This window comes from Oreochromis niloticus, linkage group LG19 (genome assembly GCF_001858045.2).
Source record: "Oreochromis niloticus isolate F11D_XX linkage group LG19, O_niloticus_UMD_NMBU, whole genome shotgun sequence".
Classification (NCBI taxonomy): domain Eukaryota; kingdom Metazoa; phylum Chordata; class Actinopteri; order Cichliformes; family Cichlidae; genus Oreochromis; species Oreochromis niloticus.
In genome coordinates, this window is record NC_031983.2 from 23,971,320 (window position 1) to 23,992,177 (window position 20,858).

Consider the following 20,858-nt stretch of genomic DNA (forward strand, 5'->3'; position numbering starts at 1 on the left):
CTGGCTGTCTTGTTCCTGCCGGAGTCCTATAAGATGTTTTCAGTTAAAGTCCGGAAATACGTCAGAAATCTCCACATCTCTTGATATTTTTCTTCTTTAGGGAGGAATTTATTTGACACGCAGGTGTCACCCTGGAGCTGGCAATAAGATAGAAGACTATGTGTGTCTCTGTCTACGTGTATGCACAGGCACACACATTTTCTTGAGACAAAGAAAGACGGAGAGAAGGAGCACCCTTACACCTCGTCTCTCTCCCCCTCCCACACACCCATCTTCTGTCCTCCCACGCCATCCGTTCCATTACAATGATAATAGGATTTGGAGGGCTGCATTATTGCTGCTGTCTGAGCTGGGCCTTGTGATATCCCTGTCCGCACCGTTCCTCTTGACTTGCATGTTAGTCTCCTGATTCATACTCCATACACTGAGGCCGCCGTTAAAGACCGAGGGGAGTCGTCTGGTTCATGGTCGTTACAACCCTTTGCTATATAGACTGAGTTTTATTCTTGGCAGGCTGACCGCACAAAAACTAATCTGAGCTACAGGGGACTCCTGTTTAATGGCAGCTCTGCTGTAGCCCTCAGCAAGGCTTATTTGTTCAGACGGAGGTTATGTTTATGGCCATTCATAAGGGCAGTTTTAAGAAGCCATAATTTCCAGTGCAGCCTGCTGCCTTTGGGGTTTTGTAGTTATTTTTAACAGCTGAAAAGTGGAGCAGAATTGCCAAGGTCACAAGTGAAGCTAAACCCCCAATGAAGTGTATCTACAGTACGGTAAGTAGCGATAACATGGTAACCCCAAGTAGCACCCTCGCAGTTGCACTCTGACAGACACATCTATTTATCCGTTCTACGAGTCTTTGATGATAAATACATTAATCAACAACAACATTAAAATCACCTGTCAACTTGTCAAGTAGGTAACCTTCATGGACCCCTGAGATGTTTTGTGTTGTCTATTTGACCATATACACTCAGCCCTGAACTTTTATCTGCAAGTAGGAATGCAAATGTTCAATGTAGACATTAGTCAGACAATCATCTCCTAGTTCCCTAGCCATAAATGTGTTTATGTGATATCAGATTGATCCAATAGCACAGCTGATACTTTCACTCCAAACAAGGATCCGTCATCTGTGCTGCCTTATACACACTGTGTGAAGGATGCTCCTTCCCTTAAACCACAAGGAAAAATTCCAGGAGTGCAAACATTCCTATATGTGAGAAAGGACAACAAGCCTGTCAATGAAGTGTTCCCAGCAGGTCACTGGTTTTCTGTTTTGTAAGGTGGTGAATCTTGCTCCAGTTTTTTCCCACACATTCCTTGGTTTTGATTGAACTGGAATCTGAGCTCTTTATTGTGTGAAGTCATTCCTGAATACTTTGTCAAGTGGAATTTTGTGAGTACTTCCACTTCCACTGGGTGAAGATGATTCCATCAGGGAAGACTGGTCTGGATCTTCTTCTGTTCAGGTGGATGGATATGCCAGGACCCAAGGTTTTACAGCAGAATGTTGCATTTGAAATTATAACCGTCCTCAAGATCACCAAACTACATTTTATCATGATACAGTGAGACACACTCTGTGGTGCCCCGTTAGCACATCTTCCTATCATATAAGTTAAAAAGCAAAAAAGCATTGAAAGTTCCTCGTCTTAGAAAGTTTTAATCTGAGAAGAGACAACGTTGCCCTTATTCCAGCTTCATTACATTAACTCCTCACAGCATTTAACATTGATATTAAAGTCCATTCTTTGGTTTTCAGAACTTTAAAATAAAACCTTGGCTTTAACTCTTATATCCACACATTTTTGCACAAGCCCTTAGGTCTTCAAATACCAGCTGCTCCTTCTCCACCACTCCTAAAGATAGTGAAGATGTAGGTTTTGCTCATATATGCAATGACCTGTGAAAGAATTGTATATCGAACAGACCAAGTCAGTGGTGTACATTAAAAATCTTCTGGCTTATTAATTTTCTGCAGAGGTTTTATTCTTTTTAATAACTGTAAAGTATTTGCTTTTGTTGTTATTCTTTTTTATTTTTAAGGGTTTTTTTTTTTTTCTTTCGTTGTGAAGCTGTATTACATCCATTTGTCCTCTAGGGGCTCTATTTACTACAAGGCAGTTTTTTCTTTTCTTCTGTTGTTTATTTGCAGGCCTGCTGCCACACCTTGATGCACAGCTGAAGTCCCTTCCTCATTAGTAAACTGCATAAAAGCCACACTCATCCACGGTAATGCTTTTTTCCTGCGTACCCAGTGTCTGAGTAAATCTGTGGTTAGGTGTTTTTGTTTCTTGTTTTTACCTTAGAGACTGTGAAGTCTGTAGCTTACTTTCTGTTAACACGCGTGTGAAACATGGAACTTGTGAAAAGAAATCGCTTTTATGCAGAGTTGGGTTTTCATAGAAGTTTCAAGTTGTAGGTTGCTAGGCTGTAAAAAGCTGTTTTGCTTCTAGTGTATATAAATGCATTCTGAGAGACTGATTTTTGAAATTGTTATTATCTTGTTTTGGTTTTACATGCATGCAAATTTCCTGTACTGTTCAAGAAATGCATCTCTAAAACAAGCTTCAAATGCTGTACTGTTCAGTTCAATACAGCTGCCTCTCACCAGGTAACCTCTGCAGTGGCCTTGCAATTAAAGTGGTCACCCAGAAGTTGATGGTGTTGCGTGCTCAGTCTCTGGGTGACCAACTGGTTGTTGCAGCTACTTGCAATCAGTCCCCAATTGTGGAAAAAAAAAAAAAAACTCAATGTGATTACTGGGCAACCACCAATTTTTCAAAATTACAAGATAAAAATCGTTTAACCTATAATTTTTCAAGGCACTTAAATTATTTTTCAAGCTTCAAGTCATCGCATTAATTCAGTTAGTGCTGTGTCCAAGTTTATGTTATCCTAAAAATATTATGATTTTAAATGAAGCTTTTCCATTAGGAATACCAGTATTCACTTCCCTGCCTGCATTCCTTGGCATATGGGCTGCCTATTCTTCCTAGTCTATTCTTTTTGTCACTTCCGCTTTCTCACACTGTCAAACTCAATTCTGTGGTCATCGCACTGGTCCAATAGTTTTCTTGCCTGCCTTCTCCAACCCAGTCAGTCTTAGTTACCTGTGCTCCAGTGTCAGTACCATTCTGTCATTCTGCCTTTCAGATTCTTAATAGTGGGACCTCCCTCCTCCCCATTTTCACCTCATCCTAGTTACTCAGATACTCATCCAAGACCAGCTACATCTCCATCACCAGGGGTGTCCAAGTAGTTGATTAGTCAAACTGTGGTTTGCCGATCTTGGATATATTCTGTACTACTTACTCTGTATGAATTATATCAATGTGTAAGCATTTAAAGCATTTTATAGAGTGGATTCTCTGTACCATCAAACTGGAAGTTAGTAAGAAGTTGGATTAGAGCCACTTGAGAGTTTTCAAACTAATTCTAGCCTCAAACACGTCTAGAACACCTAAATACCACCCCTAATTATTCACATTAGTGCCAGCATTCACAGGAAGTTAAAACTGTTAAAATGATTGAGCCTGGTCTTGCTGCCAAAAAGGTTTTTTTTTTTTTTTTTTTTTTTTTTTTTTTTGGTCACAAAGAGCGCTGTCAAAAAAGTATATTGCATGAACTGTTAGCAGCGAGTGAGTCTGTGTTTCTTTTTTTTTCTTTTTTTTTTACGGCTCCTCCAGCAGGGTGTGACAACAGCAGAATAGATACTTAAATGTAGACTTTCACTCAGTGTTCAAGGATCTCATGCGGCACTTTAGCTCACAGGCAGTTCAAAGGTAAACCATCTGCACACTAAAAATGTGTTTGTTCTTAAACCGCTCTTCTCTCTTCTCAGTCACTGTATGGTGGCATTTGGTATTTCAAGCTGCGCACAGCAGGCTAATTCCTGTCCACAACATAGCTAGATCAGTGTCTGCTGGCCTTATGTTGTGGGTAACACTTAGAATACTGCATCCAAAGTTCTTGTTTTTGAGAGTCACTGTTGATTAATATCTCTTTTAAAAATAAGTGCCTATGAATTGTCCATTGCTCCAACATGCCAACCTTTTTATACACAGTACAGTGCTGGTAGCTCTTGCTGTATGTGTATAACAACCTGGAGCAATATGAAAAATGTCTTTTGCATTCTCCATCTCTCTGTGGCTTTGCTTTCTACCCCTTACAAAGCAGCTTTCTTGTGCATGTCTTGATGCATGCTCTTTCTTGTGCAATTTGCAACTATGTCAGTAAAAACTTTCTTTACACAACTGGTAACTCTGTGGGCAACATAAACAAATCAATAAATCACTGAGTTAAGACAGGATTCCATTGTTTGGAAAAAATTTCACACATGCAATTTGTGGGTTTGTTACTTGGTTAGTGCAAGTTCTGTTCCTGCATTTATTATAAGCATTACAGGCAAAGTGCCATAACTGAGTTACCCACTGTGGTTTAAAGTAAATGAAAAAAATAACAGATAAATGAATAATGGAGGTGGGAGTTGTATCAAATGTCAAAATAAAAAACATAATTTCATTTCAACTAGTAACAAAGAGCCAACTACACTACATGATTTCTCTTCTTCCACTGCTAAAAACTTTTGGTTTTTGCCCACAGAGGTTTGCAGATTTGGGGATGACATCCATTTGCCATGGCTTTGATGCTACTTGATGTACACCCATTAGTCCCAGCATCAAAACCACTCAAAGGGGAGTGAGTAACACTGGTCATTGTTTTATAGCTGTTGATATTTGGCACATACCAGCTACCTAAATATTGTTGCACACACACAACAGGCAACGGGATTTGTCAATGCTCCTTGCTTCACTGAAAAAATGTTCAGAAAGGGTTCAAGGACCACGATAATAGACCTAGGCATATATTTATAAAGTTTCCTATTATAAACAATTGCTGCTAGAAATTACATTCTTCACAATTTTTCAATAATAATGACATTTTCTAAGAATTTTCCCTCAAAGTTAGAACTAATATAAAAATTTTAGCTCATAAGGTAGGCTACTACTAGGAGTGGTGAGTGGTACTTATAAGAGGGCTAAGAATTTCTCAAGAAAAACATCACGAAGTTGGAGCCCACTGGAATCAAGTTCTGCCCCTTTTTACCCTCCAAGTGAGGAAATGGAACATCCACACTTTGTATAATCAAATTAATTATCCTTTTAGGCCATAGATCATCAAATCATCAGTATAGCATACCCTATGCAAGGCAGCTAATAAAAACAAATTGGTTGTATTGATATTTAGTGTGTGTTAACTAATTCACATTTGCTCAGATAATGAGTAACAACAAAGTTAGAAAATACCTGACATTACAAGCTGCTAGTAGCTGCTGCTTACACTTTGATTTCCTTTCTTTCTATGGTTTATACAGCGGCTTAGGGAGGCAGGTGAAGGTGAGATGGATGGTTTTAACTGGTCTTACACTTACAGGAAATTTATTGATACCTTAATTTTTTCTTTAGTGCCGTCACATTTTGTTTCCCTTTTCGTCCTTGTTTAGAATTAAATGTAAAACTTGAAATGCACAGGCTTGCTATAGTTCTATAGTTCTATATCTTACAACTACATATCTCATCTTAACCGACAACAGTTGTCTTGCTTCAGTTCTTTGGCTCCTTCAAATTATAATTAACAGTGATAAAATGGTCACAGTCAGGGTTGTGGTTAAACAGCCATGCAGAAGACGAGGGAATGCTCTGTTTCACATTAATGTTTGCAGGGCATTTGGTGCATTTGGTGTCTTAGGCAACCTGTTTGTCAGCCCCACCATGCAGGTTCCACCACCCGTTCATTTTGTAAAGGTAGTCGCATGAAGAGTCCTAACTAGTACATATGCAAATCAGTGGACGTGGGTTAATATGGGAAAGTAGGGCACCATCCTCTGCACCTGTTTAAATGTGTAAAACCTTTCAATAGATGATACTAATTAAATATGTATTGTAAAAGTAATGTACAATATGGCTGGAAGGCACATTTTCTACAGTTCTCTGCACTCTGGGTAAAGTGATTTAATGTTGGTAGTGTATCAGTTTTTTGTTTGTTTGTTTCTTTCACAGTTTAACTTCATGTGGTGGTGCCTTTCTCCTCAGTCTTTACCATTAACTGTGTGCTCCAACTGCTGGTCCACTCAGCAGCTCGGACTGCCAGAGAGTTTTAAATGAAACCTCTGATTTTCATGAGATAAAACAAAAATTTGTTTTTATCTTTTCAAAACATATATTGTCAACGCCAGCCTGAATTAACTTTAACAGTACTGTTTCAGTAGAAGCAGCTGGTTATACATGGTTATGTCATCTCACAAATGGCTTTATCTAGTTTTTAAAGTCGGCCTTATGTTCCTGGATCACTGACAGCAGTTTCCATTTTGCTTACTTTTGTTTACCCTTGTTCTCCTGCACAGCTCCTCTGGTAAAAGACGTGATGGCAGGAAAAGAGGACTTTGAGCAGGGAAAAAAGAAAAATGGAAGAGACTGACAGTTATGCTTGAAATTCATAGAAAACAATCTTTCATTTCTGGGTATTGTTGATATCATTTCAGATAATATTGTTTTTGGAAGCTTCCCTCAGTGGTTATCATTTAGTAGACTTTTTCCATATGGTATATTCCTTCTTTTTGCCATATGTTGAGGCCTTTAGTTGGGTTATCGTTTTAGACCTTTTTCAGAGCACTTGTCATTTAAAAATATTCTTTTTATATATCATTAAATTAAGAATGTTTTCTTTTGCACATTTGACCTGGTGCATTTTTTTTCTTTCACAGATGTCAGGTATTTTGCAAGAGTCTTAATTGCAAATGGAAGGTCTATGAGACTATTAAACATAATTCATTGATAATAACAAACACAAAGACAAACTACTTTGAGTTGGCACAAAATGTGGTTGCATAAGAACAGATGCAGGAATCTAGTCACTTTTTAATTAAAGAAATTGATGCAGTCTAAAAACTTCACATCAGAAGGGCCTGGTCTGACTTGAAGTTGTGCAAAGGGTGGAACAACACCAAATGTGAAAAGCCATCCCATGGACCCTGTGAATTCTCGGGGTTCAGCAGCGGATGATCACATGCCTAATTGCCAAATATCCACCAAAATCTTCACAGGTGTACAGTTAAGTATATTTACATTGAAACTGTCACTTTAAATAATTATTTTTTAATGAGAAACTATACCCCTAGAATGCATCTGTCTTAATAGATTTGCTTCTGTTTTCTCATCTGCTCTAAATCTGTCATTTTATTTGCCTGTATTTGTGTTATTGAAGTCGTCGCAGCAGCTACACATGAGAAACATGAGTGAGAGCCTCTCTGCGCATCCATTAGTTCATCCATAACAAGCAGACAGATGTGCTTCTTCGGGGGGAAACCTCTGGCTCATTAAGCTGCTGTTGTTGATGGACAGGAGAAGTCCACTCAGGGCACTTCTCAGTCTGATTAGCGAAGTCTCTCTGTGGATGGCATAATTGTAATTACATGCTTTTTCATCACTTTTAGATTGAAAATGGCTTTGATGAGAAAACTTGCTGTTCTTACAGAAATAATGATCTCAGTGGCCTTCAGTCCTGGGTCTTTTATGAGAGCTGCTGATCTCCTCTTCATCTGGGATTTTTATTCTGGTCTCCACAGGCATTCGGCTTTTTTCTCTTTTTTTGGATCTCACTTTTCTCACAAGTTTGTCTTTTAAGAAATAATAATTTAATAGAATGAAAGTTCTTTCAGCCAATAATGTTCATGTTCTCAAAAAGCAGTCATGGACTAAATCAAAGGAAATTACATTGCATAGTGTGCCAGCCTACATTCTAAATGTCACACAGGTCTACTGTTAGGCAAAATCCTGTATTTTCCACATTATTATGGTTAAGGCCAACACGTTCTCAGGGAATCATATAATCCGTTTTTGTTAGATGTAATTCGAAGCTGGTGCTTCTGACGTGTACTACCTGTAGCAGTGGAATAGTGGCCATGTTTTAAAGATCTGGCATTTAGAAACCTGGAAGGATGGCTGGAATAAGTCGAGTTTAGCAGCAAGAAAACTACTGTTTTATTACATGTGGGAGTTTTGTGTTGCTTTCTGTAACATTTTATATTTGTTTTCGCTTCCTGGCTAGGTATAATTCTCTTTTCTTTCACTAACCCCCAAACTGTGGAAAAAGATGACTGTCCCTCTCTGGGGACCGATTTATAATTGCCAATTAACCTAACATACATGTCTGTGCACTGTGGGAGGAACATAGGCATAAGAAAAAGATGCAAACACTAACAGCTAACCACTGCACCGTTGTGTCACCCCTCATTTACATGAACAGTACCATCTAATTTCAATTCAGCATCTAGTAGATAACCTGTTCTGCTTCCCTTTTTGCACTTTAAAGTGATGTACAACAGCTTCTGGGTGCATTACTGCAGCCCTAAATGCATTACATCCTACCAGGTTCCTTAAACCACAGGAAATATATATTTTAAGAGCAGACATGGTCACATAAATTTAATGACTATGTAAATATTCAAAAACAACCATTCCTCTTAAATTAGGAAGTCTTCCTATTTTTTTTTATTTTTTTTTTTACAATGATTTGTATTGTATTTGTATATATTATAGTGTTGGGTTTTATTTTTTTACGTTTTTTCAACGTGCGTGAAGGCGAGTGAAAACAGAAGCAGAATTTTTCATTAACAAGACTTTTTTTTTCCAATTTAGAGTGATTTTACTTAGGTTGAAAATGTAAATGAAACCAACCACAGCTCATTTGATTTGCATAAAGTGTCAAAAAGTGCATTACTAATGTTTTCTGCTGTTCAACTTGAATACTGAGCACTGGTGGATAGTGCTGCACATGTGCCACAAAAAGAAAATGACTTTTTTTTTGTTAAATACACTGATGCCATAAACTCACCAAGAAAATGAATGAATAAATTAAGATATAAATAAATAATTAAATGTAAAGTGTTATGCTAAAATTGTGAAAAAGTAAGTAGATATAAGTGGCTCCAGTTATACTTCGCTAAACTGGACCTCCTGTGAGCCTCTGTTAAAAATAAATAGCATGTTCTGGCAGGAGGTGGCTGATAGAAATAAAAAGTTAAAGGTGTGTAAAAGGTAGCAGCTTGTTAGATTTTTGTTCTGCTGTGTTTAATTGTATCCTTGAGTGAACCTTTGTCAACTTTATAATGCGGCTTTGTGTTTCTCTCTGTTCCTGCCACAGTGGTCAGTCTGAGTAATGAATCAGACAGCTGTTTGAATAAATGTTCAGCCCTCCCTCACAAATTTTGTGCGTGAAAATATTTACTGCAGAAGCACAGGCAAGGATAGTTTAGTGGTGGCACTTTATTTGATATGCATAAAATCCCAACACTGTCAACAAATAAGGAAAAATGCTGATTGACTGTCAAAAGTGTAGAAAGGCTGCAAATTCCTATCGGAGTTTACAGTCTTGCTTGAGGCTCTGTGATGCTGATTTAGACACAGCGGGGAACAAAACACATATGCGGCTGACTTAAAAGTCGTTAGTTGTGCCAAAGCTGAACCAAACTGAACTGAACTTTCCAATTAGTCCCAAGAGGAGAATGCATGCTTGTATGACGTTAAAAAACAAAACGTACCCCATAAACATCAGATTGTTTTGAAATGTTTTGCTGAATCATTAAGCAGATAGGATATCTTTTTGGAACCAGGAGATCAGCTAATTTAGCTTCATCTTCATGCATTTAAAAAGGAGTAAGAGATAAATTCTGTTTAACCTTTGTGTTGGTTGTAACATAGGCTTTACAATGTTTCTGAAAGGCTCAATAAGTGTGAACAATATTTGTTGACTAATCTGAGCCCTGGGCAAAAAGAAAGTCAGGGAAGCCACGCCCACCATCAATGCACATGTTAGCAAAAGAAAAAGCCATTACTATTATTCTTGCCTATCTGCACTACAGTATAATCATATAAGCTCTATACGTCCTGAGAACTATTTTTAAAGGCAGTGAGACTCAATTCAGCAATTCAGCATCACATACAAATGTAACTGCAGTTTAATACTATATACAATACCAAAATTTAAGTACGCAACAGTCTCCTCCAGTTCAAAATTGTAAGTTACCTTATGTTTGAATGCAGTCTTTCAGCAGTGTGAAGGCCCTGTAGAGTCATTTTAGGAAACATGTCATTAGGTCATGTGTGAGGCATCTCAACAACCGATGTAAAGGTTCTGTCTGCTGTCACCTCTCTTCAGCTGCTGCACATCCACTTCTGTGTCACAAATTACCTACAGGGATGGAAAAGTTTGCTGGTGCTACTGGTTGAATTAATGACTTTTGACCAAAAGTATTGAAGCATGCAGCGAGTTTCAGAACTACATTCTATCTGCCTGAAAACAACCATCTCTGCGACTATATTCCTTTTCATAAAATGAAGATTGGCTTGAAGATAAAGGGCTCACTTAGTCAGATGAGAAGTCACATATGTGTCAGCACAACTTGACAGAAATACTTGCTGAGGTGAAACTGGTGCAGGAGCAGGTATCTGTTTTGAGAATGGCAAATCCGTTTCCTTCTGCTCCTTTAATGGCAAACTTATTCATTTTTGTTGTGCCATGATTTGTATCTGAACCTGTATTAAAAGCAGCTTGTGGAATGTCAACGTATGTGTGAATGGACCCTGAGTGAAAGGGAAAGGGCTGCAATCTGGTATTCGTGAAATGCAATGTCACTCACAAGAATCTAACCTGTGATCACCATGTGGTAAACAAGCAGCAAGAAACATTATTTTTATTTTTCAAGCAGTTTATTTAGATAATTGGAACCAAGATGATGAACTGGCTTACCTTCCATCAAATCTGTCAACAAAAAGGGGGATTCTTTGACATCAACCAGGAGCCCGATAGATGTTGGTACCTGTTTAACTGAAACATAACGCTGCATTTACACTGAAAGTGACTTCCTGTGACATGACAACCGGAGAGCATAGAGAGGGACCACAGGTGAACTGCTAAACTTTTTTCAACTTCCCAGCTTCTTTTTTTTTAAGTGACTACCAATGAGAGCGCAGGAAACTGTTGACTGACATATCACCTAGAAAATACATTTCCTAGGCCAGAAATGTATTTATATTTACTGGAGCCAGGAATCTCGGCAAGCAAGTAGCTTGAATTATGCATGATGTGGAGGAAATGTAAACTGTATGGTCCTCCCCTGCTTCTTATTTATCATTTGGTCTCTCCCTATATAGATGTTCCTATGTTCTCAGGGTTTTTTTTTCCTTTCTTATTGTCATTTATCTGCAATTTCTTTGCTTGTTTACAAGTTTTGGATTTGCTCTTTCTACATGCCCACTCGCTAAAATATGAGTTGTTTTTAATCACACACTTGTGACAGTTTCTCCACCATTTCTACACCCTTCACAAGGCATGATTTTTCAAAACACAATGGATTTGGTAAAGAAAAATAATGTAAAATCTGTGTTTCCCCCCGAGCGCACAGACACCTGTTTGGCACCTGTGTATCCATCCATTTCTGGATCCCCTATGACTCCAACCACCTGCAGTTGGCACTCTACAAACTGTTCAACAGCCCTCAGGTGTTTATTTTTCCCTTTGTCAGTAAGCTGAACTGGGGACACTGAGTGACAGAGACTGATATCTGCACATGTGACAGAGCGCATATTTGTACCTGTTCAGGTATTCAGCTGGAGAACACAAGAATAGGAGCAGGAGGCTTATTTTTCTCCCGCTCTTTCCTCAAGACCTTCCCTAGTCATTTACTACAGGCAGCATGTGGCAGCTGTGGAAAAGCAGCACAGTAAATTGGGAGCTGAGCTCATGATTCCCCTCTGGTGATTTCTTTGGGTGACAAGCCCTCAGGCCAGACGAAGTGTTAGTTAATCCCATTGTGTGTATGTGTGGGAAAGCAACAGAGCAGTTCAGGGGCAGGGAGGCAGCAAGTGTAGCCGTGCTTGTGTCTGTGTGTTTGTGTGGTCTCTGTGGTTGGTGGAATGATGACTGCCATTTGTATTCCATGATGCTTCGGGAGACTCACGCCAAGGGACACAAGAAATCACCCATACACATCCGCGCACACACAGTTTCAAGCCATGAGCTGGTATTTCAAGAGCTTGTATTCCCCACAGGGCCCAGAGCAGCATCGTGATGTATATTTCCTTCTCTTCACCCAGCAGGATGTGAAAAGCACAGATCCTTTTGAGGCAAAGGGTCAAATGGCCTGCTGTCCCCTCACACATCATCCCACATCACCCACAAACCTCTGCCTCGACTAGGCAGTCTCTCTGCATGCTAATAGCAGGTGAGAGACGAGTGCATCCCTCATGACTCAACGGTTCCTCTAAGCTCCCCTATTCGCTCCACCCACTCCCTGCCACCCAGGGGGCTTGTTGCGTCTCATGTGGATCTGTCATGGATGCGCTGCGGTAGGGCTCAAAAGTTCTGATGAGCGCCGTTCAAAATCTGAGCATGTACATAATTCAGCACTTTTGTAGAGGGATTTCTTTATCTTGTCATGGTGCTGATCCAGTCTTAAAGCCTTAAAATCCCCCTGTGCTTTTATTAAAACTTTCTCTCATATGGAAACAGAATGTGATGGCTGAATATTCTCTGGTTGGAAATTGCTGAACAGAGGCTTCAGCTGTCATTGAGGAGGGTATAAAATGTATAGTAGCCACGCTTGCATATCACATGAGTACATGTTGCTTAGTAAAATGCTGATTTTCAAATATGGGATGACAACACAACTTAAATCTCGAGAAATAGCTTTAATTTTGAATTATAAAATTCAGCGGTATTCCTGGAAGTTTCCACTATAAGATTAATCAAGGTTTGCATTCTTTGAGAATTTCAGAATAAGTCTTAAAGGCCAAATCATTTGGTACAATGATTAAAATCATTTTGCTAAATTGTTGGGGAAAAACTTGGTGCATAAATAAATACATTTTTGCAGTCATACATTGAACTTGAAAACATATCCTCAGATATTGCATAGATTGCTGAAAATCCTTATCATGCTCTATGAAACCACTGAAAATTCCTGAAAAAATGATTTAGTAATTCATTCATCTTGTCATGATCTGTATTTTTTGGTATTTTGAGTTATTTCCCTAACCTTTCCCAGTACTCCTTAGTGCGTGTGTATCTTGCCTCTCTGTTTATTTGTAACTTCCTGTTTTATTTTGTTAGGGTGTTTCTTCTGACTAGTCTCTAGTTTCACTTCCTATTTTTCATTTTCCCTGATTGCTTTCGCCTCTTTTTTTGTTCAGCTGTGTTCAATTATGTGATTACCTGAGTGGGTATAGATAGTGCTCTCTTCTCTTTGTCGTAATGTTTGTTATCCTTCCCAGTGGCTCTTGACACTGTTAAGAGAACTGTTTGTGTTCCCGTCACACTTGGCCAGGTTCTTGCAAATTCCCAGATAAAGCATTGAATTGACCATATCTGGTGCACACAAGTAACAGAGGTCAAAGGATGCCTTAAGAAGCGATACCCTGACAAAGATACACGAGGTACATAATAGGGTTTCCTCAAAGCTGTAGTGTTTGGCACTGTGGTCTCACAGCAAGAAGGATTCTGTTTGTTCCAGAGACATACATGTTTGGTTAATTCGTCATTTGTTATTGGCCATGGATGTGCGGTAGATAAAGTCCTTGAAATGTATATAAAATTAAATGCCATATGAATGTTATATGTACATGTGCATCTTGTAGTTAAAAGCATTTTGACTGACCAGTAAGACTAGAAAAGTGCAAAGTAGCTTTCCAGTGAATGAAGGCTTAGCTTGATGCTCCACTTTGTCCCACTTTTCCTTATCCAAAAATCCACAGAAGTCTTTGATATAGTTTTAAAATAGTTACTTACATATGTCCAAAGATTGGTACAGGATAACTGAATCCAGAATTATCAAAGACTTACAAAGTTCAAACGGATGCAGAGTGATTGAGAGGTCAAAAAACTGTGTAGACTACTCTCCTGTCACCTAACTTCCTTTCTCTTCCAGACCATCAAAATAAAAGGATACATTTCAAGTACAAATAATCAAACTATGAACATATTCCATTATTCTTAATATGTCAATCTGAAAGCATTCCTTCCAATATAATACAACTCTAAGCAAGTGAGTCATAACTTTATAGTTTTAATAATTAACCCAAATTGTGTTGATCATATAAATTCCACAAACTGCATCTAGGCTCATACATGCGATTTAAATGTGACAAAGTATTTCCAAAGTGGCAAGGTGGTATTTGGAAAACCATGATGCATGCAAGATCCACGATTCATGGTAGATTCAAGAATAGAGATGTTTTCTTTTGAATCTGGTTTCCACATCTACAAAAAGTACTTAATATCTAAATTCCTTGAGATTACTTTTTAATCCTTTTCACCTTCATGCAAAGTAATGTTTTTTTCTCTGGATTGATTTATACCATGAAATTCAGTCAAAACAGTTCTTACCTACACTTCCAATCTGAACTGATTGTTTACACTTCTGACTTGTTAACTGCTCGCTCCAGTGAGATCACAATAAGGCTGCTTAATAAAGATGGGTCCAATCTGTATCAATATTAAAGGAATAATTTCTCTACACTATGATGCCTTTTTTGCATTGAGTCTCAATTCAGATTACCAAAAGAAGGGTGGGGGTTCAAATCAAATCCGTTGCACAAATGAAGTAATTCCCCAAACAATCAAGAAGCATCTCACAAAGAGATGTGATTTTTCATCTCAGGAAAGCAAGCAATCAAAAACAAATAATGAGTACATTATTTTGTTTGGGAGAAAAACCAATTTATGTCATGTCTGAGTGAAAACACAGCTATTATGAAATCCTAAAATAAACAAAATAATGAATGTGCACAGCTCTGAAGCAGTGATGTTTCCTGGCGTGTGCGTGTGTGTGTGTGTGTGTGTGTGTGTGTGTGACAGTGTGAGTTCTGTTATAACAGTTTAAATGAGGGCCACTTCTTCCTGGGCTTCTCTGCAGCTGTACCATTTTAGTTTCTTTGCACGCAGCTGATTTTCTTCCCCAATCCCCTCGCTAATAAGCGTTCTTGACTGTCTACCTTCATGCCATCACCACAGGGCATAACATTTGGTCTCCTTCTTTCCCACCCTCTCCTCTCTGTGTTCATCTAGACCTTTCCATCTGTCTCCACACCTGCCCTGGGAGTCTGTAACACAAGGCTGAAAACAGTTAAAAGAAAGTGACACAGGCCTGGCTTGTCGGCTGACCTCTTTCTCTTGGTCTGTTCTGCTCTTCTCTCTTGGTATTGGTGCTGTTTCTCCACTCTATCTAGTGCATCTAACCTGGACCCTTTTCTCTCTTTGTCACTTCGATTTTTTTTTTTTTTTTTTTTTTTTAGAAGAAGAAGGTTGTTGACATTAAAGCTGTTAACCTTTAACTTTGTTGCTTCTGGTACTTGTTTCATCTAGAATATTTAAAAGCACCTGCATTTAGCACACATCACATCATTAAGAGAAAATAATAGCTGCAAAGTTGACTGGAAGCTGATACAGCTTTGCAATGAAATTGGAACACAAATTCTTTTTTGAAGAAAACAATTGCAGCCTGATTAGCTTTTTTATTCATATATTAATGAAACATTGTTAATTATAATATTTAGATAGCGGTATAAAATTTCATATTTCTGCAGGGCTGTATATTACAAAGTGAATCAATTTGTAGACTCATCATCATCATCATCAGAGTCAAGTGATTTAAGCTGAAGCTTTCTCACAGTCTGTGATCCTTGCTGAAATGCATTTATGTTTAATGAAATTATTAATCTTTTAAACTGACGATTTAATCAAAGAAGTCTGCCAAAGTAAGACCTACACAGGTGGTTTAATTGCCAGTTAGGTAATATCACGTGGCAGTTCCTGAGGCTGAAACGTAAATCCAACAGTGTTGGCTTCACTTACCAATGTTAAAATGAGCAACTTCAGAGCAGAAATAAAGCTGCCTTTGGGGTTTTTTATGCCCTTTGGATCATGTTAATGCAAATGTGTTTGTTGTGTGGTTGATTGTACAACAGTAGACATCTATGTCTGTGTGATGCACCCATACGCACCTTGCTAAGCAGCCTGCAAGTGGTAGCTCACAACGAACAGCTTCAGCTTTCCACTTAAATATGTTAAACTCTGATGCTACAAAAAGAACATGGTTTTGTCTGCAAAGGAGTGGGTGACATCACGGTAGTTACAACTGTGCTAGAGCTGCCCAAAGAGGCTGTGCCCACTTTGAAGTGCCAGTTTTTGCTCCTGCCAGCCTCTCTTCTGCATTTTACGGTGACCTTGGTTTATTTTAATCTGTTTTGGCAAGAGCAATAGGAACATTAGAAATATGATGTTTGTGTAGCTTAGAAATAGGAAAAGTGAATTTTAAAATCATTCTTTAATTTTGTCCCTTTTCAAGCTTCTGTTTGGCCAACATGGCTTTGCTCTGTTGATTTGTATGGGAGGCAAAACCGTTCAAAAGCTTGACCAAACACAACACCACTCATCCAACTGGACACAGCATGCATCCCACTGGGCATACTGCACTATCCAGCTGGTCATCTCATATGATCCAACTCAGCAGCACACAGCTTTCCTAACTGGAATTACATTTACTTTGAAAGGGTTTTGCTGTTCCCTTAGACAGCATCTCCTGATTACCTTTTAGTGAACTGAGTGAGATTTAACTGTTGGAGCCAACTTACAATATGAAGGGCACTCTTCATTTATTAAAATGACGATGTTGTATGTTATTTTGAGGAATTAATCAGTGTTTAATGGACACTGAAGCAGCTTGTCCAACAAATAACATCTATACATTTAAACACAGTTGCCATCTCTTACAGAAACACATGCACTTTCTGATTTCTGACTAATACTACCACTTTGTAGTATTTTATTCTCGAACTATGAATTCAATGCTGCCAATCGTCCCTGCACTGGCCTCCTCTGAATGATCATGCTCCATTAAAAAGTGGTTACAGCACCCCAGTGAAGGAAAATACACTTATACACCTGTCCCTGATGAATGCCATCATAGACATTTTGAACACTTGGAACAATTTTCTCAGTGCACCTCTTGAGGAAATTTATCATCTAAACCTCTGAGTGCCAAGTCACATTTGGAGTATTATATTCTTGACATAAAATGAAGGTAATGCTTTGGCCTATTATTATCATTAAGCAGAAATTTCACAGTCTATCTTTGCTGCAAAGGGGTACATGACTATGTTATACACTGTGCAAAATTGGCCCTCAGGCTGAGTAAAATCTGTATGTTTGGATAGATTCTAGTTAGCTGTGATAACGACAGATAAGCTTATTGTATTTCTTGACTGCTGTGTCTTAAAGAACTTTGTCATTGCAGAACTGGCATTTTAGTTATTGTAATCCATCCACTTCTGCTTTTCCTTATCAGTGTCATGGAGGGGCTGGAGCCTTTCCCAGCCACCACAGGCCGAGAGGCATGGTACACCCTGCACAGGTCACCAGTCTGTCGCAGGACTAACACATAAAGACAGACAAATATTCAAACTCACACCTAATGGCAATTTGGAATCTCAAGTTAACCTAACCCCACTTTGTTAGGCTTTAGCACAGTGTTTGGACTTTGGGAGGAAGCCAAAGTATCCGGAGTGAACCCACGCAAACACAGAGAGAACATGCAAACTCCACACAGAAAGGCCTCAGCCAGATGGTGGATTTGAACTCCACTATTCTCGCTGTGAGGCAACAGTTGAAACCACCATGCCACCCTCCTGCCCAGTTATCGTAATGTCTGTGTTAAAATATTGTATTTAACACAGTCTCATTATTTCTCACTATTTTTCTTGGCTGATTGGATGGTATAGTTCAGTCAAATTCAAGCTATTTATTCTTGTCTTGTCACACACACACACACACACACACACACACACACACACACACACACACACACTTTAGTACCTTCAACATGAAGGCCTTTTCTATGGTTTTCCTAACCCAACTGCTGTGTTAACATAGGTGCAAAAAAATAGTAAAACTTGTCCTTCTGTGCGGTCTATCTTAGTGTTTGTCTGTACAAATCATAGGTAACGTATTGTTAAAAAAAAAATATTACAAAAACTATATATTGAGGACTGTGCTAAAACTTCTGAAACAAGGCTTTACATCTATTCCGTCATATTATTCGTTTCTCTCTGAACCCAAACTCCTTTGATCAGCTCTGACAATATCACAGCTACCCCCATATCTGCTCTGGTCTCAAACAGCTTCACTCTATTTCACTGCACCGTTACTGTCTTTCTGGGGTGCCAGAAATCACAGTTGAGCCCGTAGTAGAAGTGTCAAGGGTCTAATTCAATAAAACATCTGTGAAGACCCCTATGACATAGCAGCATCCACTCACACTCTTCACTCTGAGACCGCTGAACGGTCTTCCTGTTTAATGGTTGTACAGATTGATGATGGCGAATCCAAAGTGTCTCTACTGTCACCTCTGTGGGTTAGTAAATTATTCTATTGACATATGAATTGTAGCAACTCACACAGTGCTCAGAGACTCACACAGCTGCGAGACTGACACAGTTGCGAGAATATGACAAGAATGTCTCAGAAAAGTCAAGTATAAAGAAATGTGTCCGTTACTTTTCTATAACACTCATCCAGCTCATTTGCTGGAGGGGTGCTGGAGCCTATTGCAGCTGGCATTGGACAAGATGTACGGTATACAGGTTCCCACTCCATTAGTTTAAAACATGAAAGTAGGACAGTTTGGAAAACAATGATGACTGAAGACTGTCATGAGGAAGAAGAGTTTCTACTGGTTCAGAAGATGTTTGTATTAGTTACAAGCATCAGAAATCAGACGTTAATTGGACTTCATGACCCAAATAAATAGCTTTAAATACAGATAAAGATGGTAAACATTTGGGTTACAGACTCACGTTTTAAACCTACTGCAAAGACCAACAGTTTATATTTCAGTCTTTTCAAACTCAGTACTGACTGAATGATGTTTGAGCAATGCTTAGCTGGAACAGATGAAGTTTTCAGAGACGTCGGAAGAGGCAACAACTGTGGCGGTCATTATAGGGAGTGAAAATTAGCATGCCCAGTTATAATTTTAGTGTGTTTTCGGTTAAGTATTAAATGTGTTTCAGTGATTTATTCATAATCCATAGCTACCACAAATGATTTCAGTGTCATCTCATTAAAAGAAAAGCAGCCAACAAGTTCTCTGTGTACAGGATGTGGAAACACCTTCAGGACTGTTGGAAAAGCCCACCTTATTTATGCCGTAAAGCTGATTGGAAGGATGAGGAGTGAACAAACATAACATAAAATGTATGTCCTTTGTTTATATTATTTTGATTCCTAAATTATTAATACTGTCCTATTTGTTACTTTATAGTTTTGATGTTTTCATTTTTGTCAGCAAGAGCGACCAAACTTTTGACTAATCCTGCGCATCTTTGCCATTTCACTTCCCTGTAATTAGTTTTAAGCCATCTTCTATCTCATCTCCTAGACTATCAGAATGTATTAATTTTCCATCAGTTGTAAATAATGGCTACAATGGGGAAAAATACTATTTTGTCCTCTTCCCCCTTTTTCCCTTATATAGCTGATTTTTGGTTTTTATGTATTTCTTTAAATTGCACATACTGGAAATTTCTAAATACATGATACATCATTTAATATATATTTTATAGGCCTGACATATTTGGAAACTATTTGTTTTGTGAGTTAAAACAATGTTGGGATGCATGGCATCACTCTACAATGACTGATGCTCCCACGGGCAAGTGTTTGTTATGAGGTAGAGTGCAGACAAAATCTAATCATCAAACACTTGGCCCTGCACCTCTAGCTTTGGTCATCTTCAATCTAAAGTGCAATTGCCCCCTGAAACGCTCACCTGCGGCTCATTGAGACCTTTGCAGGTCGCATTCCCTCCTTCCTTCATGAATTATCTTATCTCACTCTTACATTTAAGGCTCCTTGTATGATGGCCTGTGGCTGCTCAGTCTAAACCTCAGTGATGTACAAGGCTTTGAGAGGATTTACACCTTCAGATCTCCACTTTATATTTTAGCTTTGACACTCTCTCTTCAGGCTAACAGCATGTTGGACAAGCTCTGATCACAAGTTTGGGTTAAAAACAAGTTTTGTACTACCCTGGCCATAAAGGTACTGCCACATAGCATATTTGTCAGCTGTAAAATACTGTTCATGGGGACTCCAGGGGCAGCATTTAGGCTTTGGGAGACATCCCATATTGAGATCCCTAATGTCTTTGTCAAAATGGCATTCCAGGCAGCTGAAAACAAGATTTACTGTTTTTCTTTTTCACTGGCCTATTATTCATGCAAATCCAGAATTCCCTGAAAAGTTTGTGTGTGTCTGTTTATTACGGTGGTGATGCTGATTTTTAATAAGCCAAAGTTTTAAATAATGTAGCTTAGTGGCAATTTGATAAGGAACATCTGCACTTGTCTGCTTGCATTCCTGAGCATTTGGGCTTGGTTCGTTATCACCACTTCCTCGTCCCTAAGCTGTCAGTTCTGTTGTCATCACTCTCACTAAGTCACTTTCTCAGCCACCTTCTGTGTGCCAGTCAGTCTCTGTTCCATTAGTTTTAAATCCTAGTACCTATTGCCATTCTCCCTTTCAAACTGACCTGCCTCCTCCCCATCTACACTGCATCCTGATCAATTAAAGAATCATCCTCCACTTGCTTCACCTCTGCCACCATGAGCATCAAAATTCTTTTCCTGTCAGCTGTCAGCTTGATCATATATAACTTTACTACTGCAATACACAGAACACTAAAACTCCAGGTGAACACCTTTTCATAACACTGTAGCTTCTACTTCAGACTCTGTACATCA

At 38.8% G+C, this 20,858-nt stretch overlaps 1 long non-coding RNA gene across 1 annotated transcript in view; it reads left to right on the plus strand.

Annotated features, from left to right (window-relative positions):
* Positions 1 to 2,161: 2,161 nt before the first annotated feature.
* Positions 2,162 to 20,858, plus strand: part of LOC102081083 (uncharacterized) — a 48,581-nt gene continuing 29,884 nt past the window's right edge. The window contains exon 1 of the long non-coding RNA XR_270154.4: positions 2,162 to 2,235. This is a non-coding gene — a long non-coding RNA (uncharacterized LOC102081083). The remainder of the gene's footprint in view (positions 2,236 to 20,858) is intronic.